This window comes from Pipistrellus hanaki, assembly GCF_964339955.1.
Source record: "Pipistrellus hanaki genome assembly, chromosome: X".
NCBI lineage: Eukaryota > Metazoa > Chordata > Mammalia > Chiroptera > Vespertilionidae > Pipistrellus > Pipistrellus hanaki.
Window position 1 is genome coordinate 39,020,593 of NC_140524.1, and position 27,695 is coordinate 39,048,287.

The following is a 27,695-nucleotide window of genomic DNA, read 5'->3' on the forward strand; positions in this document are numbered from 1 at the left end:
TCGTTTGTTGATTTGTTGATGATAGCTATTCTGAGGGCAATATGGCTGCGATATCTGTCACCCCATTGATTGCCAGGGTTTATACAGCTGATCTGGCTGGCTAGGCGGGTATCCCCTTTCTCCCTCCCTGATCCATGTGTGTCCCTCCTGAAGCTGTGTGCTCATCGAAGAGGACAATCTTCCCCCCAGAGGAGAGTACCGGTCTTTGGTCAAGGGTATATGAGTAGCTGCACTCCCCTGCTAGAACCTCCAAACCCACAACCTTTTGGTGTAGGGGACGATGCTCCAACTAACTGAGCCACCCAGTCAGGGATATTCATTAATTTCTTGATGGACAGGTATGTTGCTCCCATATCTTGGGTGCTGTGAATAATGTTGAATTGAATATATGGGTTCACATATCTTTTCAATTAAGTGTTTTAGATTTCTTCAAATAAATAGCCAGAAGTGAGATTGTTGGATCCTTCTTTATCTTTTGTTATAGTCTTTATTTTAAAGTCTAGATTGTGTGATATAAGTATTGTTTCCATTTTCATAAAATACCATTTACATCTCTTTACTTCCAGTCTGTGTGTCTTTTGATCTGAAATGGATCTCTTATAAACAACATATGTAAGGTCTTATATTGTTGTCATTCAGCTACCATATATCTTACATGGGAGCATTTAATCCAGTTTAATTTAAAGTAATTTTTGATAGATATGTATTTATAGCCATTTTATTCTTTTAACTATGTTTCTCTGGTTTCTTCTTTTCCTTTTACTTCTTAAAGAAGACCCTTTAATATTTCTTGACCACAGTGTATGAACTGCTCTTCAGGTGCTGACCACACAAAGTGGAATTCACCTCTGCAGGGTCTTATACTTGCTGAGATTATTCTTTGGATATGCCACTTGCTCTGATGGGTCCTGCTTTGATGTTTTCTGAAGTTCACCTCTGGGTGTGTTGATTCTGGGGCCTCTTAGAGATACTTTGGTGCAGGTAAATGTCAATGCTGTCTGTGACTGTCCCTGGGCAACCTTTTTGGATCTACAAAGTGTTCCACAGTTTGTGGCTGCCTGTGCTGGGCCTTGGTGTGCATGGGCAGGACCAGGGTGCAAACCAAGGCTGGCTTCCACCTGCACCAAGCTTAGGGGAAGGTCATCAAAAGGCCCCAAGCTTCCTGAGATATGCCTCTGCCTTCCTCTGCTTGCATCTGCCTGCTGGCTGCCTGTTAGTCTCAGTCATTGAAAGAGCCTCGGGTGGCACTCGAGTTGCATGAGGCATATTCTCAGTGAGTCACCAGTAGGGGCAAATGGTGTTCACTAGATTGATTCAAGTTCAAACTCAGTGCCAGTGTAGGCCACTCAGCCAAACTCCCATGATATACCAACTCTAGCTGCCACTGGCCAGGTGCCCACAGATCTTTGTGGTATGACAGTCTCAGGTAGTCATCGGGGTTAGGCCACCAGTTACCAAGCCCAAACAAATCAAGATGTGGCTGCGTGAAGGGAGGGCCCCACACCAGTTGGGTGTTCAAGGGAAAAATAGCCACCACGCCAGAATCACACAACTCACTCTGTCCAGGACTCTGCCTGGACCTTTTAGAAAGCCTGACCTTGACAGGGCGAGGCCACAAGGAATCCAGAGAGTGTGGCTAGTAGAGCTCCCATAAGAGGAATGTGCCCATCACGCTCATGGGAAGATAAGGGAATGGCCCTTAACACAGAGTGCCACAACTCAGTCATTGAAATTCCATGAGTCTGTCTGAACGTCTAAACTTAGACTCAGGCAGTTGATTCATCCACAGGATGTGAGCTTCACAGGGTAGACCAGCATGGAGTCTGGAGGATATGGCTATTGTATTCCCCCAGGCTGATGACTTAAGGAAAGGAGTGCTCCACCCTAGAAAGATGGTGGCTGTGGTATGGGAGAGGGACTCAATACAGGGATCTTAGCAGCTGTCCCCTCAGCTCTCTCCCCAGAGCCACAAACCCCAGTCTCTCCTCACATGACTCTAGTCCACTTTGACCTCCTTCTGCCAGAGCCCAGAGTGAGTGGCTGTGAATGAGATTTTGTGCATTGACTCTTAAAAAGGGTACCCGAGTCTCTAGTAGACTCTCATCTCTTCCTGGCAGACAGAATCTCTTCTGACTTTCATAGATAGATGTTATGTGGGTGCCTCTTCCCAGCTCTGGTGATCTGGGCTGGAGAATTTGGCTTGGAGTTAAGACCCCATGGTTTTCAGGGACAACCTTTGCAGTTGAGATATCCCTCTTGAATCTCAACCACCACCCATGGGAGTGGGGCCAGCCCTTTTCTTATCTCTGTCATTCCACAGTCTTAATGTGACTCTTCTATAAATCCTTGGTTATAAGACTTCTATTCAGGTAGTCTTTAATTGGTTGTTCAGGTTGATTGCTTTATATTTTAATGTGATTCCAGTTTGGTCCTGGGAGGAGGTAAGTCTACCTCCCACCTATTCCGCTTCCATCCTGGATCAGTGCAACAGCTATTACTTGTTGATTAATTTCTGGATTGAACCAAGGTCAGTGTCAGGATCTACCTCCATTCACAGGTTTCTATGTCTTTCCTTACAGGGTACTTGCTTAGGGCCTTAGGAATGCTAATATTTGAGTAGGCTGTCGTGGTTACTCCCAGTAATTGCCAGCAGTACTGCAGTCATAAAATTGAGGCAAATAATTTAGTGAAATTATACAGTAATGGCTTAAGACCTTTGCTGGTTAACATTTCTAAGCAAACATGTATTGAGTACTATGTGCTAACTCATCAAATCTAATAATAAATAAGGAGGTTTAGGTCCCAGTTCAATTGTTGACTCCCAATAAGGTGGGACTCTTCTTTGGGTATTTTAGAGGACCATACCTTTATTCTTAAGGATCTCAATCTTGGGGTATCATAGACAAATGTAAATAGGAAGAACACTATAGTAACTACAGCTGGTAACTGTTGCTTGTAAGCCCTTCTATTCCAACATATTCGATATAATGAATGTGGTGATCCAAGGTAATTTGACACTGGCCTTGGCTCCACCCAGGAGTGACACTGGGGAATGGGAAGGGAAACTTGCTTTTCATCATAAATTATTCTGCGTGGCTTGATTTGTTATTTGAGAAAGTTTATAGAAAAAATTATTAAAATATGGAACTGACTTAAAAAATTGAGAACCTATCACCTTCTATTTCCGTTTTTCTAAAACTCGAGTTTGGGAGAGATAAGCCTAGGGAAAGGAAACATAGCATGGGAAAACATATTGGGCAAAAGATACTGTCTGCTTGACAATATTTTATTTAAGCTGATGGGGTTATTTTGTTTATTTGTTTTTATGGCCAAAATATATGAATTAAAACAACCTACTTAAAGTTTATTTATCCTAATTCAGAGATTTTTGGGTCTAATAAGACATCTTTGTCTATTTCCTAATTGAAATTACTAATACATAAGAAAAATACTTTGCTATGTATGTGGTGTATGCTTTCCTAGTCCAAGCTCTCTCTCTATGAATTGGATGACACTAGGCAAGTCCCTTTCCTTCTCTGGATCTCAGGCCCATCTGAACATGAAGATATGGATTATATAAATGAGTTTCAAATGAGTTTCTGTGAGAACTTACAGTTCTAAGAAGGTACACGTGGGACTTTCTGAGGGTAAAGAAGAGCAGAATTAAAAGGGAATTGAGAACACCCACCTTTGTTTCCACTAAATCTTGCTTCATGATTTTACTTATTGCTATTTCTAATAAGATTTCTATTAAATAAGAGTTTTATTTATAAAATGTTTTCTAATCACTGAAGTAGATATATAAGACCCATTTCTATCCTACAATTTTATGGTTTTAAAGTAATTCTCTAAAATATTGAATGTAATATACTTCTAAAGAGAAATAATGATCACTTTGACATCATTATCTAATTTGATACCCTCATCTGTAAAATTGGTATAAAACCTCATAAGGAGCATTCAAAAAGGAGTGAGATAATTCACGTGAAGCTCCACTGCTTGCTGTAGATGCACTTAATTTCTCTGTGACATTCTTTGAAATATAGACAAAATTAACCACTTTTTAGAATTAATATCTATTTTATAGGATTGGCATGGTTTTAAGTAATATTTCAAGTATTTAAAAACTGGTAGATCACAGGCGCTGAATAATCACAGCAACACCTGCAGAAAACAATTGGCTTGGCCATACTACTGCATAATTGCTATACAGCCAAACATCAGCCTTCATCTGGAAATCAAATTAAATGACATAGAATGTAATGGATGTGCATTGAATTATACTATATATTTAAGTCTCTTTTCTTTCCCATTTTCTACTTTTACTCCTCCTATCACATCTGGCTATAAACAGAAGCATCCAGCTTCTCCTTCATGTGAATTACATAAATTATATTTGTATTCCTGCTTTAATAATTTTACTTGAGATCCTTATTTGATAAAATTTTTCTAAAGTCTTGATAGTTTCCATGTAATAAATTTTATACACTGATGATTTGACATTCACATTTACATAATGTCAAAGTGATCATACTAACTATTCTAAGGAACATTGGGAGAGCAAGTTGGACATCTTGAGAAGCTGCAATATAGTACAAGTGAGTTTACTTGAAACATCTTTAAGAAAAAGACTCCTCTGTGATGTGAAAAGACTTATATCTCTTGGAAAAGAGCTCAGTCAAAACCTACTTAAAAGGCCTTAAGCAGAGTTGGAAATAGTAAGAAAAAAAGTTTACATACCTCTGTGTTCACAAATTAGTAATTAGTGCCTAATATTATTGGCAATAAATACCTTAGAAAGGACATGAAGGTAAGAAGTGATGAATAATGTGTGGTTATGGTATAAATGATTTAGAAAAGGAATTAATAAGTCAACTAATTCACCAGTTCATTCAAAGTCAATGAAAAACCTGATATTTTCTGTGGAAACCTGGCCGAAGTGGAGGTAAACATTGTGTGGGACCACTTAGGACTGTGATACCTGAAAATTTTCAGCTTTCAATATCGTCCACACGAAACCCAGAACAACTTGCCAACTACAACTCAAGTTCTCCGACCTCAGCACACATTCCATGGATGATCTCCTATATCAAGTCTCTGCTCAGATGCTTATATTGGACAGAAGAACAAAGGAGAAGGAACACCACATAACCAGACATCCTGAGAAGAGAGGCCATGGGGAGACAAAAACATAGTCCGCACATGAAAGAAAAGCAGGCATTACCAGAAAAGGAAGTAAACGAGCCAGAGGTAAGCAGCCTACCAGAGCAAGAATTCAGAATAATGATCATAGGATGGCTAAAAAGAATGGAAGAGAAATTTGATAATAACCAAGAAGAAATGAGGAAGAACCATGAGGAATTGAAGAAGAACCTTGAGGAATTGAAGGAGAACCAAGAAGAAATGAAAAATGACATCGCTACCATGAAGAACTCGATAGAAAGCATCAAGAGTAGACTAGATGAAGCAGAGGACCGCATCACTGAGCTAGAAGATAAGATGGAAAAAAATACCCAAGTAGAGCAGCTTCTAGAAAAAAAGATTAAAAAGCGGGAGGAGAGCCTACGGGAGCTTTGGGACAATACAAAACAAAATAATATTCGAATAATAGGGGTTCCAGAAGGAAAGGAAACTGAGGTAGACATGGAAAAAGTATTTCAAGAAATAATGACAGAAAACTTTCCTGAAATAGAGAAGAAAAAACCCACACAAATCCAAGATGCTCGCAGAGTCCCAAGCAAAATGAATCCCAGAAGACAGACTCCAAGGCACATTATAATCAAATTGGCAAACAACAACAACAAAGTAAGAATCTTAAAAGCAGCCAGAGAGAGACAGAAAGTTACATACAAAGGAACCCCCATCAGACTAGCAACTGATTTCTCAACAGAAACTTATCAAGCCAGAAGGGAATGGGATGAAATATACAAAGTCATGCAAAGGAAGTGTCTGAATCCAAGAATACTGTACCCAGCAAGGCTATCAATCAAAATTGAAGGGGAAATCAGGAGCTTCACAGACAAAAAAAGACTGAAGGAATTTATCTCCACCAAACCAGCAATGCAAGAAATGCTAAAGGGTCTACTGTAAAAATAAAGAAATAGGAAGTGAAGAAGGAACACTGGTATAGAATAAAAATGGCATCAAATGTGTACCTATCAATAATAACCTTAAATGTAAATGGTTTAAATGCTCCAATCAAAAGACATATGGTAACAGATTGGATAAGAAAACAAGACCCATACATCTGTTGTCTACAAGAAACCCACCTCAGAAAAAAAGATGCACACAGACTGAGGGTGAAGGGATGGAAAAAAGTTTTCCAGGCAAATGGAAATGAAAAAAAAGCTGGGGTAGCAATACTTATATCTGACAAATTAGATCTCAGAGTGAAGGACATAACAAGAGATAATGAAGGCCACTTCATAATACTAAAGGGAGCAATCCAACAAGAAGAAATAACCCTGGTAAATATATATGCACCCAATACAGGAGCAACCAAATACATTAAAAAAAACTGCTGGAGGACATTAAGAGAGAGATTAATAGCAATACAATCATAGTAGGAGATTTTAATACCCCACTGTCACCCTTCGACAAATCATCTAAACAAAAAATCAGCAAAGAAATATCAATCCTAAATGACTCACTAGACCAGATGGAATTAATTGACATTATCAGAACACTCCACCCCAAAGCCACAGAATATACATTCTTCCCAAGTGCACATGGGTCATTCTCAAAGATAGACCACATTTTGGGACATAGGCAAAGTCTCTTCAAATTCAAGAAGATAGAAATCATATCAAGTATCTTCTCAGACCATAATGGCATAAAACTGGAAATTAACTACAATAAAAATAATGCAAAGAAATCAAACACATGGAGACTAAACAGCATGCTATTAAACAAGGACTGGGTTACCAGAGAAATCAAGGAAGAAATTAAAAACATCCTGGAAACAAATGACAATGAAAACACAACAATCCAAAATCTATGGGACACAGCAAAAGCAGTTTTGAGAGTGAAGTTCATATCCTTACAAGCCTATTGCAAAAAACTAGGAAAACGGGTAACAGATGATCTAACTCTACAACTCAAAGAGTTAGAAAAGGAGCAACAAGAAAAGCCCAGTGTAAGCAGAAGGAAGGAAATAACAAAAATCAGAGCACAGATAAACGACATAGAGACCAAAAAAAACAATACATAAGATCAACAAAACCAAGAGCTGGTTCTTTGAAAGAATAAACAAGATAGATGAACCTCTAGCCAGGCTAACTAAGAAACAAAGAGAGAGGACCCAAATAAACAAAATCAGAAATGAAAGTGGTGAAATAACAATGGATTGTTACAAAATACTACAAACAACTCTATTCCAACAAACTGAACAACCTGGGGGAAATGGACATATTCCTAGAAAAATACAAACTTCCAAAACTCGATCAGGAAGAATCTAAAAATCTCAATAGACCAGTACTTGGGAAGAAATTGAAACAGTCATCAGAAAGCTTCCAGCAAACAAAAGCCCAGGGCCAGATGGCTTCACAGGAGAGTTTTACCAAACTTTCAAGGAAGAACTAAAACCTATCCTCCTCAGACTTTTCCAAAAAATTCAACAGGAAGGAACACTTCCAAACTCCTTCTATGAAGCCAGCATCACCCTAATACCAAAACCAGATAAAGACAACTCAATGAAAGAGAATTACAGGCCAATATCCCTCATGAACATAGATGCCAAAATCCTCAACAAAATTCTAGCAAATCGGCTCCAGCAGAGCATCACAAAGATCATACAGCATGACCAAGTAGGATTTATTCCAGGAATGCAAGGTTGGTACGATATCCGCAAATCAATAAACGTGATACATCACATAAACAAATTGAAAGATAAAAATCATATAGTCATATCAATTGATGCAGAAAAAGCATTTGATAAAATCCAACACCCTTTCCTGATAAAAACTCTTAACAAGGTGGGAGTACAAGGATCATACCTCAACATAATAAAAGCTATATATGATAAACCCACAGCCAACATTATACTCAATGGGCAAAACTAAAACCATTCCCTCTAAGAACAGGAACAAGACAGGGATGCCCACTCTCGCCACTCCTGTTTGACATAGTACTAGAAGTACTAGCCATTGCAATTAGACAAGAGGAGGAAATAAAAGGCATCCAAATTGGAAAAGAAGAAGTAAAGTTATCCATATTTGCAGATGACATGATATTGTACATAAAAAACCCAAAAGACTCCATTAAAAAACTAATTGACTTAATAAATGAATTTGGCAATGTAGCAGGATACAAAATTAATGCCAAGAAATCCATGGCATTTCTATATACCAACAGTGAAACTACAGAAACAGAGACTAAAAAAAGCAATTCCATTTACCATCGCACCAAAAAAATTAAGATACCTAGGAATAAATTTAACTAAGGAAGTAAAGGACCTATATGCAGAAAACTACATGACACTGAAAAAAGAGATAGAGGATGATGTAAGGAGATGGAAGAACATACAATGTTCATGGATTGGTAGAATCAACATCATCAAAATGTCCATATTTCCTAAAGCAATCTATAGGTTCAATGCACTCTCCATTAAAATACCAACGGCATATTTCACTGACCTACAAAGAACTCTCCAAAAGTTCATTTGGAACAATAAAAGACCCCGAATAGCCACAGCAACCCTGAGAAAGAAGGGTAAAGTAGGAGGGATCTCAATACCGGACTTCAAACTGTATTACAAAGCCACTGTTCTCAAAACAGCCTGGTACTGGCACAAGAACAGACATATAGATCAATGGAATAGAATTGAGAACCCAGATATCAACCCAAATCAATATGCTCAATTAATATTTGACAAAGGAGGCAGGAATATACAATGGAGTCAAGACAGTTTCTTCAATAAATGGTGTTGGGAAAATTGGGCAGACACATGCAAAAGCATGAAACTAGATCACCAACTTACACCATACACAAAAATAAACTCAAAATGGATACAGGACTTAAACATCAGACGGGAAACCATAAAAATACTAGAAGCATTCACAGGCAGCAAAATCTCAGACGTATGCCAAAAGAACTTCTTCACTGATACTGCCCCTAGGGCAATGGAAGCTAAAGAGAAAATAAACAAATGGGACTACATAAAAATAAAAAGCTTTTTTACAGCAAAAGAAACCATCAACAAAACAACAAGAAAGCCCACTGTGTGGGAGAACATATTTGCAAATAAAACCACTGATAAAGGTTTAATCTCCAACATCTACAGACAGCTGATACAACTAAATAAAAGGAAGATGAATGATCCAATTAAGAAATGGGCAATGGACCTAAATAGAATACTTTCAAAAGAAGACAGAAGGAAGGCCAAAAGGCACATGAAAACATGCTCAAAGTCACTAATTATCCGAGAGATGCAAATCAAAACAACAATGCGGTACCATCTCACACCTGTCAGAATGGCCAACATCAACAAATCGACAAATGACAAGTGTTGGCGAGGTTGCGGAGAAAAAGGAACCCTCGTGCACTGCTGGTGGGAATGCAGACTGGTGCAACCACTGTGGAGAACAGTGTGGAGTTTCCTCAAAAAACTGAAAATGGAACTCCCATTTGACCCAGTAATCCCACTCCTAGGAATATATCCCAAGAAACTAGAAACACCAATCAGAAAGGATATATGCAGCCCTATGTTCATAGCAGCACAATCTACAATAGCCAGAATTTGGAAACAGCCTAGGTGCCCGTCAGCAGATGATTGGATCCAAAAAACCATGGTACATGGAATACTATGCTGCCATAAAAAAGAAGGGATTCTCATCATTTGCAGCAACCTGGATGGAATTGGAGAACATCATGCTGAGTGAAATAAGCCAATCAATGAAAGAGAAACACCACATGACCCCACTCATTTGTGGATAATAAAGATCATTATAAACTGATGAACCAAAAGATAGATATAGAGACAGTAAAGCAAAAAGCAGATTGTCAAATTACAGCGGGGAGGGGAGGAGGGTCTGGGGGAGATAATAGATCAACCGAAGCACTTGTATACATGCATATAAGTACAACCAATGGACATAAAACTCTGGGGAGGGAGGGGATGTGTGGGAGAGAGGGAGGGGGGCAAAAAAAAATCAATAAAATATGTAAAAAAAAAAAAAAAACCAAAAAAAAAACAAAGTCAATGAAAAACCTGTTGCATACCCAGCACTGGGTGAGCTAGACACATTCAGCTCCTCTTACAAAGTTGTTGCTCTCTTAGAAGTCCATACTAGTCCTTTCATCCCTGCCTATTTCTCAAGTTCAAATATAAGTTCAAAAAGGAACCACTCTTTGCTCAATTACTAATATGTCTGTTTACATGAAGTATTTTCAGCCCTTTACAGGGAGAGGATGTTCTGACTTTAAATAAAAGGACACAGCTCTGGCAAGAAATATTTAGGTGGTAGAGGTTGTTCGATTAGGAGATAACAAGACCTCTTAGAACTACCTTAGTATCTTCATTCTGATTTTACATCATTACATTATACTGTGATATATAATCTATACAGTAAGCTGTTTCTTTGAATTTTCCAACCCTATGCAGAGAACAGGCAGTGGATTCTGGTGCAGTTCGGATTTGGAATGGTATAAGCCAGTTATTCGGGGCTCAATAATCCTTAAGGAACTTGACTCAAGGTTTTAGACCCACAGATATGAAAGGGTAGGCCATTTATTTCTAAGAACCAATGTCCTCTTCTTCCACCCCACTGGGGTAAATGTAACTGTCTTTAAAGTCTCTGACAAGATAAGCCTTGCTCTTCTTTAAACTAGTGCCAACAGGCCTGCTTTTGCTTTTTCCACCACAGCCCAGCAAGCTTTACTTTGCACCTCAGATTTGTTTCAGAAATTGACTCATAGAAATCTCTCTACCAGAACAATCTATTCGGTATTCTGTTGTGACCTACAAATAACTATTATGAATTAAAGCCCCAAGAGGTAGGGGAGGCGGAGGGTGGTCAATGGAGGTAAAAAAGGAGACATATGTACTACTATTTGTAATGCCTTAAACAATAAATAATTAAATAAAAAAAGAATTAAAGCTCAGCAGTTGAGCATCTACCTGTGAACCAGGAAGTCACGGTTTTATTCCCAGTCAGGGCACATGCCTGGGTTGCAGGCTGGATCCCCAGTGTGGCTGATCAATAATTCTCTCTCATCATTGATGTTTCAATTTTCTCTCCATCTCCCTTCCTCTTTGAAATCAATGCAAATATACTTTTTAAAAAAAAGAATTAAAGCCCATTAATTCATAGTGACTATTAAAGTATTGTTCACTAGTTTAACTGTTAAAATCCTAAGAACCCACTTTATAGTATTTCACTGTTCTTATGTAGTAACTAGAGGCCCAGTGCACGAATTTCACGAAGTCCAGCCTGCACCATCTCCAGTTTGGAACATCCCTCTCACAATCCGGGACCACTGGTTTCTAACTGCTCACCTGCCTGCCTGCCTGCCTGATTGCCCTTGCTGGCCTAGTCACTCTTAACTGCCCCCTCCACCAGCCTGGTCACCCCCAAATGCCCCACCCCTGCTGGCCTGGTGGCCCTTAACTGTCCCCCCACCCCTGGCCAGCCTGGTCACCCCTCGCAGCCTGCTGCTCAGTAGTTTGCTTACCCCTCACTAATCCTCCTGCTGGGCTAGTCACCCCATGCAACCTGCTGCTCAGTAGTTTGGTTGCCCCTTACTAATCCTTCTGCTGGCCTGGTCGCCCCAGGCAGCCTGTTGCTCAGTCATTTGCTCGTCCCTCGCTAACACCCCTGCTATCCTAGTCACCCCACACAGCCTGTTCAGTTGTCTGTCGTTTGCAATGGTCACTTAAACTTTTATATATATAGATAGGAAATGGATCCTGCACATATTTTTGTTTCCTTCTTGAAAATTTAAAGGCAATGAATGCTAATGACTGTTTCTGTAGGAAGCAAGGTGGGGCTTCTAAAAGGGGTTAACTGTGTCTCCATCTTCTCAGACTTGGTGAAAATGTTAAAGATGAAGGGGGCAGGACAAGAAAGTTGAGAAGGGCCTGGGGAAAGCAAAATTAACCAGACATTAGAAATGCTCTTAAAGCTGCTTTGAAACCACACTAAAATTAAGAAAGAGAACGGAGAGAAATAGTTTGGACTTTGCAGAATTACAATCACATGTAAGAATGTTCCTCTCCAGGACTTACATGTGCATTTCTGTAGATTTGAACCAAAAGTCAGGTTATAACTCTGTGGAGCCAAGTTCTCCAGTGATACATTAAATCATTCTTTGGAAAGATCTGTCAATTTTTTATCTAGTTTCTTTTCATGCCCCAAGATAGAGCTGAACTATCAAACTCTGTATTATTGCTTGAAGAGCAGGAGAAAAAAAATGTTTTTCCCCCCCTGCATGTTCACATAGCAAGTGAAGGGAAAAGGAGAAGGCATCCTGTTCTCTTCTTCTAAAGCAAGGGTGGGGAGCCTTTTTTTTTTTTTCCCAAGTGCCATTTGGATATTTATAACATCATTCATGGGTCATACAAAATTATCAACTTAAAAATTAACTTGCTGCCTGGCCAGCGTGCCTCAGTGGTTGAGCATGGACCTATGAGCCAGGAGGTCATGATTCAATTACTCGTCAGGGCACATGCCCGGGTTGCAGGCTTGATCCCCTGTTGGGGGCATGCAGGAGGCAGCTGATCAATGATTCTCTCTCATTATTGATGTTTCTATCTCTTTCTCCCTCTCTCCTCTTCTCTGAAATCAATAAAAAATATATTTTTAAAATTAGCCTGCTATATTTGGTCAAACATTTAATTAACTCACCCTGAATGCCTTGGCAGGGTCAGACCAAATGATTTCATGGGCCTTATACAGCCCAAGGGCCAGACATTCCCCACCCCTGTTCTAAAGCATGATGTTTCCCAGCTGAGGAACATGCTGGAACATGAAAGAAGTAAATAATCATTGCAACTGTTTGGACTGGCTTCGTTTCTCAGCAAATTCACACTATCTTTGCTGCAAATCACTGTCTATGCCAAGCCACAGGTAAGGTTTTGGAGGTCAGGGATTTGTTTCTCTCCCTTATTATAGTTGCCACTCAGGTTTTCACCATTCAAGAGTAATGAAGGATAGATTGAGAGATAGTGAGTGGACCAGTCTGATAACCCACATTTTCATAAAATAAAGGAGTTAGTTTGGTAATTGCCAATGTATTCTGGTTTTGCTGCCAGCTGGTTTCCTTTTCAGCTGACTGGTCCAAGTAACCATTGAGATCATTGAACCATGTAAGAGAAGGAGAGAAAAGTTCCACTTTCCAGTTCTACTATGTTTTATTTCTCCATTTTACAGATGGAGAAATGGAGGATAATGGAGGTTAGATAACTCACCTAAGTCCAACGAGCAAGTAAGTGGTGGAAGTAAGATTCAAACCCAAGACTGTGTTACTGAAATAGTTGTGTTCTCAGTCACTGCCACACAACACAGAAGAGTTGTTGGCTAGAATAACATTAATAATTAACACTATTATTGAGAGTGTATCCTATAGTAGGCTCTATTCTAGACATTCTCCATGAATTAACTCATTTTCCTCTATATTTCACAACCCTATAAATAAGGTACAGTGATTTTACTGGTAAGAAAAGTGAGACACGGAGACTAACTGTCCTACGTATATAAAACTAATCAGCGGTGTAGCTGTGCTGCTCATTCAGGCAGTCTGACTCCAAAGGCCATGCTCTTAACTGATAAGCAATGTTGAAGGTAATATGTTTATGTCTGCATGAGGCAACCCAGTCCACTTTGAGGATCTGCTTTCTTTGTTGGAAAATTGGGCCTGCAGCTATAAGGGATCTTTCAGAAGCAAACAGTAAGGTTCAAGAGTCCAGCCTACAGTCAAGGATCTTGCTCAATCCCTTCCTCAAATGCGTATCGCTATTACCCTTTAACCTGCATCTTTGAACAAACTAATATATGGGAAGTTCAGCAATGGCAGATCTCAGCTGTGCCTTTAATGTCTGATGAGTCTGCTAGTACACTATGTTTTTCATTTGATCTAAAGTAGATCTAATGAGAGATCATTTCCTGATAACGCATTGTCTGCTTTCAACATCCCTAAGCCAACTGCTTTGCTGCTAACAATTCCTATTTTGGTATAATTGCCTTTGAAAAGGGGGCACAAGAGATAGCCTATACTCCTCAGAGTTTGGGTCTGATTTCCTGAGGTGTTCCATTTCAGAAGGGGCCCCTGACAACAGGCAGAGAATAAAAACAAGTGTGGTCTGGGGCAGACAGTGTTTTTCAAACAGTTGGCCAAATTTCTCCTGGCAGCCGGCAAGCAGCTGAATCATCAAACGCTAGGCCTTTAACGAGATGGAGGCTGGGCTGTACTGAAGTGCATTCCAGACTGACTGAAACCCAGAGCTGCTGCTGCTTTACCAGTGCTGGCTCCCTTCCAAGAGACTGGCCGGGCTGAACTGCTCATCAAAGCCTGATTTCATCTCTTCTCTCCCCCCCCCCCCCCCGCTTCTTTTTGTGACTTCCCATACAGCATTTACCTGCCTTTGGATGGAATATTTGAACGACTTTTGGGGTCAACTCAGGTACAGCCTCTCTCTGCAAGCTAAAGCTAATAAAATCCATTTCCTGGTCAGAAAGGCAAAATAGCAGAGGAGAAAGTCACTGAGATGGAGCTCAGGGAATTGACAAGAATGGATAGACATTCTTTTCTGACAGGCAGAAATGACCTAGGCATTTAGAAGTTGAAAGCCAGATGTTTGGACACAATCCTAGACCCAATTTGAATCTTAGATGTGTTGAAATCCTTTGAGTAAGACTTCGGAGAGTGGAGGGTAAGGAAGAGGAACTAAGTAGGGTAATGCATCTTGAAAATAAAGCGATCCCCCATTTATATCAGAAATAAATGTTTGGACTCATTAAGCATGAAGAATGAACAATATTTTCTGTTTCTTTTAAGTTGACTACCTGTGACTACATGTACCACTTCTGAGGCCAATTATGAATAAGAACAAAAGTATGTTTTATTTTTTCATCTCCACTAATATGCAGGTAAGTATTGTTCAATTATATTTGCCCTAATAAATAAGGGGAAAGGTGATGTGTCTTATAATCTGACAGTGCCCGGTTGGTCACCAATCAGAACCTGGAGCTGACCACAACCTGTTAGATAGATTTTCAACTGAAGAATATTTTGGAAGAGAGGGGCCTTCTTTCACTGTTAACAGTAAACTATGAATGCGTGAGGAAGGGGGAGATTGTGACTTGGAAAGGACCTTGAAAAATTCCACAATACTACAATCCATTGTCTGGATTCTTATGGGAAAAGGAAAGAAACTAGATTCTTTTCCCTTCAGTCCTTGCCAACAGCATTCCTCTAGTCTGTTCTCCCTGACCCCACCCATAATAATAATGTGTGCTATTTTTATAAAAGTCTAAAGAACTTTCACACCCATTTATATTTGATCTATATAACTTTGAGAGGATAAAAATGAAATTTGTCCATTTTTAGAGATGAGAAGACTGAGGTTCAGAAATATTAATTGATTTGCCTGAAGTCACAGAGGAAATTAGTTGTAGAGCCAGGTCCACTAAGTCAGTGGTTGGCAAACTCATTAGTCAACAGAGCCAAATATCAACAGTACAACAATTGAAATTTCTTTTGAGAACCCAATTTTTTAAACTTAAACTTCTTCTAATGCCACTTCTTCAAAATAGACTCGCCCAGCCCATGGTATTTTGTGGAAGAGCCACACTCAAGAGGCCAAAGAGCCGCATGTGGCTTGCGAGCTACAATTTGCCGACCACAGCACTAGGTCATTAGTTCCTGATGCCATTATTCCTTGTATACACCAAATACACTTGATTTGGAGTGCCAGTTCTCAAATTTTCAGGTGCATCAGAATTACCTGGGAAGCCTTTTACAATGTAGATTTATAAACTCTATCTTCAGAAATAGACTAGGTCTAGGATAGTTGTCTGGAATTTGCATTAAAATATTTTTATTGATTTCAGAGAAGAAGGGGGAAGGGAGAAAGATAGAAACATTAGTAATGAGAGATGATCATTGATTGGCTGCCTCTTACATGCCCCCTACTGGGGATTGAGCTTGCAAACCAAGCATGCGTCCTGTCCAGGAATTGAACTGTGACCTCTTGGTTCATAGCTCGAAGCTCAACCATTAAGCCACACCCGCCAAGCTGGAATCTACATTTTTAACAAGGTCCCCAAATGCTCCTGATGCAAGTGGTCTTTGGGTCATACATCAAATGAAAGTGGATCCATAAGCCCTGAGCTGTTTAGAGATTTTATTTAAATATCTATAGATACTCTTTTAAATTAAAAGTTCACACAAAAATAGAAGAAAACTAAATGGGCTATTCTTAAAAGAACCATGAGATGAGAGATTAAAGCAGAATAGATGCTGTCTTTGGGCGGCAAAGGACACTTGCTGTCCCAAAATCTCTTTTCCTCATGAAGATGGAGTTAAATGAACATCAAAGGAAGTTTTGAAGATAAGGATATCTTGCTAATGGCTCTTGAACACATGACCAAAGCCAGAAAAGGGAACTTTGCAAACATGGCATGGGGGAAGCTCTAGGTTAATAAGATAAATGTACTTGAATCTCGGGTCTTATTCAAGACCCAGTTGATACGGTCTTTTTTCACTCTGCAGCAAAAATGCAGGAGTTTGAATCCTCCCTCTGCCAATTATTAGCTGTGTAAACTTAGGCAATAAAATTACTATATATAGCCAAAACCGGTTTATTTCAGTGGATAGAGCGTCAGCCTGCAGATTGAAAGGTCCTGGGTTCGATTCCAGTCAAGAGCATGTACCGTGGTTGCAGGCACATCCCCATTGGGGGGCGTGAAGGAGGCAGCTGATTGATGTTTCTCTCTCATCAATGTTTCTAACTATCTTTCTCCCTTCCTCTCTGTAAAAAATCGATGATATATATATTTTTAAATTACTGTATATTTCATAGGATTGTTGCAAGAATTAAATCAGAGAATGCATGTACATTATTTATAATATTGTTAGCATCTAGTAAACAGCAATGATGTTGTTTTTTGTGTTTTTTTATTTATTTAAATTCTTTATTGTTTAATGTATTACATAAGTCTCCTTCCCCCTCCTCCTATTGACCTCTTCCAGGCTGCTCCCACTCCCCCAATACATGCCCTCATCCCCCTACTGTCTGAATCCATTGGTTATGCTAAAATGCATGCATATAGTCCTTTGGTTGATCTCTTAGCCTTCCTCAAACCCCATCCCCTGACTTCCCTCTTAGGTTGGATGGTCTTTTTGATGCCTCTGGCTCTTTTTTTTTTGTTGTTGTTGTTCATTATATTTCACAAACAAGTGAGATCATGTGATATTTATCTTTCTCTGACTGGCTTATTTCGCTTAGCATAATGCTCCCCAGGTCCATCCATGCTGTTGCAAATGGTAAGAATTCCTTCCTTTTTATAGCAGTGTAGTATTCCATTGTGAAGATGTGCCACAGTTTTATAATTCAGCCATCTACTGATGGACACTTAGGCTGTTTCCAAATCTTAGTTTTGTTGAATTGTGCTGTTATGAACATAAGGGTGTATATATCCTTTCTGAATGGTGTTTCTAGTTTCTTGGGATATATTCCTAGAAGTGGGATTACTGGGTCAAACGGGAGTTCCATTTTTAATTTTTTGAGGAAACTCCATATTGTTCTCCACAGTGGCTGCACCAGTCTGCATTCGCACCAGCAGTACATGAGGGTTCCTTTTTCTCCACATCCTCACCAGCACTTGTCATTTGTTAATGATAGTCATTCTGACAGGTGTGATAGGGTACCACATTGTCATTTTGATATTATTGTTAATCACAATTCTGAGTCATTGCTGAGCTGCAATCAATAAAGGATGGCTTGCGCCTTTATTCAGACATTTCAATAGTTTTCATCCCTGTGCTCTGTGATCTACAAAACAAAGGTGCTCTGAAGATCCATAGATGACACTGCTGTGGTGGTCTGCTAAGTCCCTTTTCCAGACTAAAATACAAATCCCTGTGAGACATAGGGCTTTAAATGTTTTCTGTGGCAGCACCACAGGCAAAGAGACAGTTGATTACCAAACACCATTCTATTTAACTCCTCTTAAAAATTATTCTGTGGGCCAGGCCAATGTGGTTCAGTTAGTTGGGCATGCTCCTGTGCACAAAAAGGTTGCTAGTTTAATTCCCAGTTAGAGCACATGCCTGAGTTGTGGACTCAATCCCCAATAGAAGATGTACAGGTGTCAACATTTTCACCTTGGTATTTCTCTTTCTCCCTCTCCCTTCCCCTATTTCTAAACATCAATAAGAAAATATTTCAAAGAATTATTCAGTGGAATTTAATAAAAATCTGGTAAGTGTTGCTAAATAGTAAAGTACATATTCAAAATACTGTGGTGCAATGCTATTGTATTATTCCTCTTTTAATTTTTCCAGCTCAAGACCATTGCATACATGATAAAGAATAATGATTATGATGATGAGGATAATGATAAAATACCAGGGTACTAAGGCTCCTGTAAGAGTATTAGGGAGGCCTATGGGACACAAGTCTCAATCAATTGCACACTGTGGCATATAGCATGGTGGAACGTTATATAAATTATATCCAGGGAGAAGAAAAGATGGTGGCTGGCAGGACAGAGGTGAGGGAGAGGAAGTGAGTGAGTGAGTTTATGAAAGGAGAGTGTGGTGTGTGTGTGTGTGTGTGTGTGTGTGTGTGTGAGTAAGGGACAGTTAAATCCCCATAGGAACATCAGGGGTGGGCAGACCAGGCTCTCTTGGACAAGAAGAGACTATTACCACTGTGGGAGTCCCCAACTGCAGGACTCGGGCATGGAGCCCACACCATCTTGAAGGGGACAGCAGCCTTTTCTAGGAACTCATCAGCACCACCCAGACAGGCCTTGGACACTGCCTGCAACCCAGTAGCCACTCCAGCCAAAATCCTGCTACCCCAGCTGCAGACCTGCAGACCCTGGGACCTCCACTTCCAAAGGTGCACCGCTCCCACAGCAGTAAGTGCATCTTCCCCCTCCCCAGTGGCAGAACTCAGGATACCACTTTCAAGAGTTTCCAGCTGCACTCAGGCATCCAAGGCACACTACTCCATAGGCAGCACCTGGGCACCACAGGGAGCCCCTGCTGGGTGTGATTCTGTACAGACAAGGGTGTGCTGCCCCGCAGTAGAAATTCTGAATTTCCTCTGCCTGATTAATTGCCCACATACACCCCAGCTGCTTAACTTCAGTACCAGGGCTGCTCAATGTGCATCAGAGCTCTGCACCAAAAGCACCACCAGTCTGTGTATCCATTTCCAACTGGCAAGCACCCTGAACCCATCTATTCACAGGGCGCTTGTGGGAGCTGCTGTGAGTCCTCGCTGGGTGTGATCTTGGACAAACAGGGATGCACTCCTTCTGGCAGTAGAAATTCTGAATTCACTCATCCTGGATACATGCACACAGACACATCAATTACACGGTTTCAATGCCAGGGTCTTTCAGAGTACTTCAGCACCCCTCACTGGACAACACACTGTGGGTACCCCTGTGAGCCTCCACTGGGAGCATGCGCATATCCACCACAGGTGCAGTAGCAAAAGCTGAGTCTGTCCTCCCCACAACTACAGAACTCTGGACACCACAGTCACGCCTTTCCAGAACGCAGACCTCCTGAGACCCATCACTACAACAGATGGTTCCTGGGTGTCACTGTGAGTCTCCACTGGACATGTGCAATTTTAATCAAGGGTGCAAGACAGCAAAAATTGGGACACTCTCCTCCATGGCTACTGACTTCTAGACACCAGAGTTGTACCTTTCCAATTCACAGCCTACATCAAGGGAACCCAAATAGCTCAAGTATGTAGCTACACTAGATTACCAAGTCCATTAGACCTGAGAGATCACACCAGTAACACCATCCCCAAAAGATCCCGAGTATCAAACCAATCGGACCTACAATTAAAATGTTATAGCAAAACATGGGAAGATAAAAAAGCAATCCCCAATTGAAAGAAAAAGAGGAATCACCAGAAAGGGAGTTAAATGAAATTGGGCTACCAGCATATCAGAGGAAAAAATCAGAGTAATGGTTATAAGGATGTTTAAATGGCTAGATGACAAACACACACAACTCAATAAGAACTATAAGGAGCTAAATGAGAACATCACCAACATGAAAAGAAACCAAGAGAAGATGAAGAACTACATAGCTGCAATAAAGAACAGAATGGAAGGCTTAAACAGTAGACTAGAAGAGGTTGAGGACTGCGAATTAGAAGACAAGGTAGGAAACACACAAACACAGCAGCAACTGGAAAGAAGACTTAAAAAGCAAGAGGAGAGACTAAGGGAGCTTTGGGACAATACACACACACACACACACACACACACACACACACACACACACACAATTCCCATAATAAGGGTACCAGAAGGAGAGGAAGAGAAGCAAGAAATAAAAAACCCGTTTGAAGAAATAATGACAGAAAACTTCCCTGATATTGGCAAGAAAAAAAACTATGCAACTCCAAGAGGTACACAGAGTCCCAAACAAGTTCAACCACAAAAGACCAACACTAAGACACATCATAATTAAATTGGAAAACACCAATGACAAAGTAAGAATATTAAAGGCTTCCTGGGAGAGACAAAAAGTTACCTACAAGGGATCTCCTATTAGAATATCAACTGATTTCTCAACAGAAAAATACCAGGCCAGAAGGGAATGGAATGAAATATACAAAGTGATGCAAAGCAAGGGAATGAATCAAAGAATACTATACCCAGCAAGGCTATCATTCAAAATTGAAGGTGGAATCAGGACATTTACAGACACACATACACACACAAAAAAAAAAAAAAACCAAGGAAACTTATTACCACCAAACTAGCACTGCAAGAAATGCTAAAGGGTTTGCTGTAAAGAGAGAGAGAGAGAGAGAGAGAGAGAGAGAGAGAGAGAGAGAGAGAGAGAGAGAGAGAGAGAGAGAAATAGGAAGCAAAGAAGGAACACAGAGGTAAAGAATAAAAATGGTGACAAACAAATACCTATCAATAATATATTTAAATGTAAATGGATTAAATGTCCCAATCAAAAGATATAGAGTAACGGATTGGATAACAAAACAGGACCCATACAAGAAACCAACCTCAGAAAGTAAGGTGCACACAGACTGAGGGTGAAGGGGAAAAAAAAGGTTTTTCAGGTGAATGGAAATGAAAAAAACAAAAACAAAAAGCTGGGGTAGCAACACATATCTAAAAAATTAGATCTCAAAGTGAAGACATAACAAGAGATTAGGAATGCCACATCATAATACTAAAGAAAGCAATCCATCAAGAAGAAATAACTCTGGTAAACATATACACACCCAATACAGGAGCACCCAAATACATAAAAACAACAACAACAACAACAACAACAACAACAAAACTCCTGGAGGATATCATGGGAGAGATTGACAATATAATCATAGTAGGGGACGTTAATACCCCACTATCACCACTGGACAAATCCTCTAAACAAAAAACCAGCAAAGAAGCATCAATTCCAAATGACTCACTAGACCAGATGTAATTGACATCTTCAAAACATTTTACCCCAAAGCCAAAGAATATACATTCTTCTCAAATGCACATGGATCATTTTCAAAAATAGACCATATATTGGGACACAGACAAAGTCTCTTCAAATTCAAGGAAATAGAAATCATATCAAGCATCTTCTCAGATAACAATGGTATAAAATTGGAAATCAACTACAATAAAAACAATCCATAAAAATCAAACACATGGAGACTAAATAACATACTATTAAACAATGACTGGGTTATCAGAGAGATCAAAGGAAAAATAAAAAAAAACATCATGGCAACAAATGACAATGAAAACATAACAATCCAAAATCTATGGAACACAGCAAAAGCAGTCTTGAGAGGGAAGTTCATAGCTCTACAAGCCTACTGCAAAATACAAGAAACAATGGTAATATTACCTAACCCTACAACTCAAAGTTAGAGTTAGAAAGAGAGCAATAAGAGAAGCCCATTGTAAGCAGAAGGAAGGAAATAATAAAGAACAGAACAGGGATAAAAGACATAGAGACCAAAGAAACAATACAAAAGATCAACAAAACCAAGAGCTGGTTCTTTGAAATTATAAACAAGATTGACGAACCTTTATCCAGGCTCACCAAGAAGCAAAGAAAGAGGACCCAAATAAACAAATCCGAATTGAAAGAGGTGAAATAACAACAGACCCCACAAAAATACAAACGATTGTTAAAAAAAAAAATACTATGAACAACTGTATTCAAACAAATTGGACAACCTGGAGGAAATAGACATAATCCTAGAAAAATGCAATCTTCCAAAACTCAACCCAGAAGAATCTAAAAATCTCAGTAGGCCAATAACTATGGAAGAAATTGAAACAGTCATCAGAAAGCTTCTAGCAAACAAAAGCCCGGGGCCAGATGGCTTCACAGGGGAGTTCTACCAAACATTCAAAGAAGAACTAAAACCTATCCTCCTCAGACTATTCCAGAAAATTCAAGAGGAAGGAGCACTTCCAATCTCATTCTATGAAGCCATCATCACTCTAATACCAAAACCAGATAAAGACAAAACAATGAAAGAGAATTACAGGCCAATATTCCTCATGAACATAGATGCCAAAATCCTCAACAAAATTCTAGCAAATTGAATCCAGCAGTACATCAGAAAGATCATACACCATTACTAAGTAGGATATATCCCAGGGATACAAGGATGGTACAATATCCACAAATCAAACGTGATACATCACATAAACAAATTGAGATATAAAAACCACATAGTCATATCAATTGATGCACGTAAAGCATTTGACAAAATCCAACACCCTATTTTGATAAAAATTCTCAGAAAGGTGGGAATAGAAGGATCATACCTCAACATAATAAAAGCCATTTATGATGAACCCATAGCCAACATCATACTCAATGGGCAAAAACTAAAACCCTTTCCCCTAAGATCAGGAACAAGATAGGGATGCCCACTCTCACTACTCCTGTTTGACATAATACAGGAAGTATTGGCCATTGCGATTAGACAAGAAGAAGAAATAATAGGCATCCAAATTTGAAAAGAAGTAAAACTCTCCTTATTCACAGATGACATGATATTGTAAATAGCACTAAAGACTCCATCAAAAAAGCTATTAGACTTAATAAATGAATCCGGCAATGTAGCAGGATACAAAATTAACGCCAAGAAATGTATGGCATTTCTATAACAAATAGTGAACTTACAGAAAAAGAGACTAAAAAAGCAATCCCATTTACCATCAACCCCCCCCCAAAAAAAACACACAAAACACACACACACACACACACACACACACACACACACACAAAGAAAACTAAGATACCTAGGAATAAACTTAACTCAGGAGGTAAACTACTTGCAGAAAACTACAGGACACCGAAAAAAGAGATAGAGGAAGACAGATGAAAACACATACCATGTTCATGGAGTGGTAGAATCAACATTATTAAAATGTCTATACTACCCAAAGCAATCTATAGATTCAATGCACTCCCAATTAAAATACTAATGGCATATTTCACACACCTAGAACAAACTTTTCATAAATTCATCTGGAATAAAAAAAGACCCAGAATAGCCACAGCAATCCTGAGAAAGAACAAAAATCTCCATACCAGATTTCAAGCTGTATTACAAAGCTAGTGTTCTCAAAACAGCGTGGTATTGGCACAAAAACAGGCATATAGACCAATGGAAATATAGAATAGAGAACCCAGATATCAAGCCAAATCACTATGCTCAATTAATACTTGACAAAGGAGGCATGAACATACAATGGAGTCAAGACAGTCTCTTCAATAAATGATATTGGGAAATTGGACAGATACATGCAAAACAATGAAACTAGACCACCAACTTACAACATACACAAAAATAAACTCAAAATAGACAAAGGACTTAAACATAAGATGGGAAACCATAAAAATACTAGAGAAATCCACAGGTAGAGAAATTTCGGACATATGTCAAAGCAATTTCTTCACTGATACCACTCCTAGGGCAATGGAAACTAAAGAGAAAATAAACAAATGGGACTACATCAAAATAAAAAGCTTTTTCATTTTTCATAGCCAAAAATACTATGAACAATTCTACTTCATAGCAAAAACAAAACAAAACAAAAAAACAAAAAAACCCCAAACAAACAAAAAAGACATCAACAAAATAATAAGTAAGCCCATTGTATGGGAGAACATATTTTCCAATGTTATCACTGATAAAGTTTTAATCTCCAACATTTACATGGAACTCATAGAACTTAATAAAAGGAAGATAAATGATCCAATAAAAAAAAATGGGCCACTGACCTAAATAGAAACTTTTTGAAAGAAGACAGAAGGAAGGCCAAGAGAAATATGAAAACATGCTCAAAGTCACTAATTATCTGAGATTGCAAATCAAAACAACAATTCGGTACCATCTCACAATTTTCAGAATGGCTATCATCAGCAAATCAACAAAGGAAAAGTGCTTGTGATGATGCAGAGAAAAAGGAACCTTGGTGCACTGCTGGTGGGAATGCGGACTGGTGCAGATACTATGGCAAACAGTATGCAGTTCCCTCAAAAAACTAAAAATGGAACTCCCATTTGACCCAGTAATCCCACTTCTAGGAATATATCCCAAGAAACCAGAAACACCAATCAGAAAGGATATATGCACCCCTATGTTCATAGCAGCACAATTCACCATAGCTAAGATTTGGAAACAGTCTAAGTGCCCATGAGCAGATGAGTAAATTTCAAAACTATGGTACATCTTCACAATGGAATACTATGCCTCTATAAAAATAAGGAATTCCTACAATTTGCAGCAGCATGGATGGAACTGGAAAGCATTATCCTAAGTGAAATAAGCCAGGCAATGAAAGAAAAATGCCACATGATCGCACTCATTTATGGAAAATAAAGAACATTATAACCTGATTAACAAAAAGATAGAGTGTCAAGTAGCCTAGGTTGAAGTGCAAAGTGAAGCATCGAACAGACTGTCAAGTTACAGCAGGAAGGCTGGGGAGTTTTGGGGAGAGCGGGAAAGAGATCAACCAAAGTACTTGTATGCATGCATATAAGCACAACCATTGGACACAAGACACTGGGGTAGGGTGGGATGAGGGCATGGGACAGGGGTTAGGGGAGGCTGAGGGAAGGTCAATGGGGGAGAAAAGGAGATATATGTACCACTATATGTAATACTTTAAACAATAAAATAAAAATTTTAAAAAATTATATCCAGGGACTGTCTTCCCCAAATTTACTGCTAGGTAATATTTTGGGATTTAGGGAATGTTTTGTTGATAAATTTATGGGAAACATATTAGGTGTCTACAGAACCCAGTATATAGTTTTGTGAGTGGGAGAAAGAGGGGAAGATGAATGGAGAGAGAGAGAGAAGTTGACAGAGACAGAGGTAGAGAACAATTATGTGAATACATGTTGGGTGAGAGTAAGAATTAAGGTGGAAAAAATAAGAGAAAATAATATTTTAAAAGAAGTGGTAGGAGACAGGGAGGGGTCTAGAAACTTCTGGAGCACATCATGTTTCAAAGGGAAAGCAGATTTTATTCCAGCCTGAGTCAGCCCACCTATGAGCAGCTTTGCTCCCTGCTGGCTGTTCTATCACTCATACTCACAGGCACATCTGTTTCAGTGCTCCCAAGCCATTTTATGGTATAGTCATCTGTACATTTACTGCTCATGTGACCACCAGCCAGCCAGCGAGGCGTCAGAGTACGAGCAAGTAGCCTAGGTTGAAGTGCAAAGGAAACACTGACAAATATAAAATACTTATATTCATGAGTATCTGGTACCAATTACAGTCAGTTAGCACTTAAAAAAATTCAAGAGACTAGGAGCAGGAGTATCAATATAGAAGTACAAAGGCTTGTGTCTTTGATTATGTGCATATGTGCATCTAAAGAACACACTTGCACATAGAAATCTTTCAGGAACTGGTGGTTTTTATGAAAATGATATAAGAAGGATAAATCCATTCCTGGTTTTCTCTTTCAACAGGTTCAGTTACATAGTGCAAACTGTTCTCAGATAAGACCATTTATTTCCTCATGAGTGTCTCTTTGGCCTGGACCCAAGGTCTGCTGGGCTACAGGGTGATGGCGGCTACAGAAGCAGGTTCGCTACTTCACTTTTGTGCATATCTAACTCCCACAATTGCCCTTGGAATTATATAGTCCCTTACAGAGTACATTGAACTTGGAATAATTTTTCCATGAATTTTGCAGCCTCCAAAAACACCCAACGCTTTTCTTGTAATCATAGTTCCGTTGAAATTTGACAAGCTTTTATACAGACACAGTTTATTTTAATCACTTAAACAGAAGGACATCATGAAATATGTTTTCATTCTGATTATTTGTACCTAACTGGAAGTCAACCACCAAATAAAAAGACTTTCAGGATTTTTTTCTGCTACATTATTAAATCTTTTTAATTCTTCAACCGATGTACAGTTTGAGTGAACTAAAGCCAAGGTTTAGAGAAGGTATGAAAGTAAGCTAGAAATAATATAAATGAATGGTTTTACCTTTTGGAGACAAACTGAGTAAGACAGAACTATTTATCCAGAGCCATGATCTTAAAAATACCCAATGAAACAGAGAATAAAGGCACATCTTTTCATAATTCATTATAAGAACAATTAAGTAACTAGCTTTGGTGATATATACTTTGTTAAGACATAATCTTTGGCAAGTTACAGGCACCAGTATAATTTGGAAAAGTAAATCATCTATGTTTTGTGTCCAAGACATATATTTCAGAAATCCCGATTGCATACTTTAGGCCAGTCATGAAGATATGCAATGGCCCTGGTTTACAGAGGGTTTTTGTTAAATTTTGGTGAGGCTTGAGTTCCAGAAACCTTCCCGAAACTGCTCCCCCAACCCAGCTGGATGAAATGTCTGAAGATATATTACTAAGTACTTATGTGTTTATTTATTTATTTATAAATACTCTTTTTATATGTCTGTTACTCATAGTGCACTGTATAGTCCTTGATGACAGGGAACATATTCTATCCATTTTCAAAATTTCACTAGCAACATGCCTTATGATATAGAATATGCTCTAAATAAATATTTGTTAGTTGATGAAAATCAGGGAGTGGGACAAATATAGATTGATCAGTAAGAAGAGTGATCTAAAATGAATATTTAAAATATGATCTACTGCCAGGCTAGCATGGTTCAGTGGTTGAGCATCAACCTATGAACCAGGAGGTTCCTAGTCAGGTGCATGCCCAGGTTGCAGGTTTAATCGCCAATGTAGGGCATGCAGGAGGAAGCTGATAAATTATTCTATCTCAGCATTGACATTTCTCTCTCTCCCTTCCCCTCTCTGAAATCAATGAAAATATATTTTAAAAATAATAAAATAAAAGTTTACTATTTACTCTGCTTGTCATGATTTGTATAAAAAGAAATGATGCCATTTTCGACAACATGGATATGTTAAAGGTATTATGCTAAGTGAAACAAGTCAGATAGAAAATAACAAAAACCCTATGATTTCACTCATAT

General features: G+C 39.1%; 1 long non-coding RNA gene across 1 annotated transcript in view; it reads left to right on the top strand.

Moving 5' to 3' along the window:
- Positions 1-26,260, top strand: part of LOC311615095 — a 109,291-nt gene extending 83,031 nt beyond the window's left edge. Inside the window, exons 2-4 of the long non-coding RNA XR_014793736.1 lie at positions 13,368-13,422; positions 14,992-15,083; positions 26,173-26,260. This is a non-coding gene — a long non-coding RNA (uncharacterized lncRNA). The remainder of the gene's footprint in view (positions 1-13,367; positions 13,423-14,991; positions 15,084-26,172) is intronic.
- Positions 26,261-27,695: the final 1,435 nt, after the last annotated feature.